The sequence below is a fragment of the Branchiostoma belcheri genome, unplaced genomic scaffold (genome assembly GCF_001625305.1).
Source record: "Branchiostoma belcheri isolate BF01 breed outbred unplaced genomic scaffold, Haploidv18h27 scaffold373, whole genome shotgun sequence".
NCBI lineage: Eukaryota > Metazoa > Chordata > Leptocardii > Amphioxiformes > Branchiostomatidae > Branchiostoma > Branchiostoma belcheri.
In genome coordinates, this window is record NW_017803991.1 from 70,973 (window position 1) to 73,070 (window position 2,098).

The window sequence follows — 2,098 nt, forward strand, 5'->3', positions numbered from 1 at the left end:
TCCTGAGGCCAGTGCAACTCGTTCACCATGATTTGTGTACGGATATGTACCCCAAGTTAACTCTTTGAGGGTAACTTATCAGTGGATAGAAATGTTTGTTACAGTTTTTTTGTTAGTAATGCTATGATTTGTGTATGGATATGTACCCCAAGTGTAAGGACATAGCTCACTATTTTAAGGTAACTTTGGGCAGAAATGTTTATTACAGTTTTTGTTAGTTCACTATGATTTGTGTATGGATATGTACCCCAAGTGTAAGGGACATAGCTGACTATTTTAGGGTAACTTTGGGCAGAAATGTTTATTACAGTTTTTGTTTGTTTACTATGACCTCAAGTGTAACGGCATAGCTCACTGTTAGGGGGTAACGTTGGACAGAAATGTTTGTTACAGTTTTTGTAAGTGGTAACAAAATTTGTGGATAACTATATATGTACCCCAAATGTAAGGACATAGCTGTCCACTTAGGAGTGGTAATTGAACACGATATGTTTCAGGCTATACTATGTATTGATAATAAACAATTTAGTTGCAGGAGCTCCTATTAAGCCTGTACGTATCCGAATGTATCCTGAATGGGAATATGGTAAAAGGTATTTAAAGTTCAAATCCTGAGGTACGCATTTGTCAGGGGTCATTTCTGTACGAATCCCGGGCAAATCCGAGCGTCTTCTGTGTGGAATATTCGGATTTGTACGGAATAGGCTCCGGATTGCAGTAACCATAGTTTCGGATTTTCTGACGGATTCCATTCTGTGATCCGTCAGTATCTGCCAACAATTCCGGAAAATCCCGGACGCATCTCCCAAGATCCAAATTCTTTTCTGTGCGTATCCTGGCAAAATGCGAACGTATCCTTTGTGAAAGACTACAAGGATCCTGTATTCCGGATTTGTACGGAATAGGCCCGGATAGCAGTACCCGATGTTTCGAATTTTCTGGCGGATTCCATTCTGATCCGTCAGTATCCGCTTGTATCTGTCAGCAATTCCGGAAAATCCCGGTACGCATCTCCCATGATCCAAATTCTTTTCTGTGCGTATCCTGGCAAAATCCGAACGTATCCTGTGTGGAATATTTACTACAAGGATCCCGTTTTCCGGATTTGTACGGAATAGGCTCCGGATTGCAGTAACCGATGTTTCGGATTTTCTGGCGGATTCCAATCTGATCCGTCAGTATCCGCCTGTATCTGCGAAAAATACGGACAAATCCCGGTACGCATCTGCTAGGATCCGAGGCCATTTCGTGCAGTGTATGTTGGAAGTCTACTATTGCCATTCTGCATGTACTTGGTAAATATTTGTAACGGAAGTTACCATTATCTTGGCCAATATGTCATAAGAAAATAAGTAAGTTACATTCGTAAACACAGCTAACGTAGCCTACACATTTATCAATGCAAGTAGACCAGAAGACATGTACAGATGACGCGACGCCAATTCCCCCTCACTCTGTGCTGGGGGTGTACCACCCATAAATGCCAGAGCAAAATGAGGTAATCTAGAAGAAACTGAAAAGTGCAGGATTTGAAGCCCATGTCCACTGGCAAGATGGGCACAGCTCCAGTGAAAGATTCTTTCATGCTTCCTTCCCAAATGGAAAGGTGATGATCTACTGCGGTCACGTTGGTAGAGCTCACGGAGAAGCTAGAAGCACAAAACTAAGGGGCTTTAGATCATAATGACCATCCTGTAAGGACTGCAAACATGTCACCGAACCAACTGAGAGAGTTTGGCTTTGCAGCTAACAGGAATTGAAACTACACTTCCATCCATGAACATTACAATGGACAGCCAGTCCACATAGACACACTAGTTACTGACGTTCCCTTGGAAGAACTACTGACGATATGTCCGGAAACTCGGCGTGAAGATTGCACGGAGGAACTGTTCAGAGGTTTTATTATTCAATTTCCGGGACAGAGATGGCAGGGAAAAATACCTATTAGCGATCTCGGTTTCAAGCACCGTAAAATCATTCCATATTGGCCCCAAGCAAACGGAGAGGCCGACCGGTTCATGCGCACACTGGGTAAGACGTTGGAGGCAGTAGCAATTGAAGGAAAAGCGTGGAAACAAGAGCTCCATGCAATGCT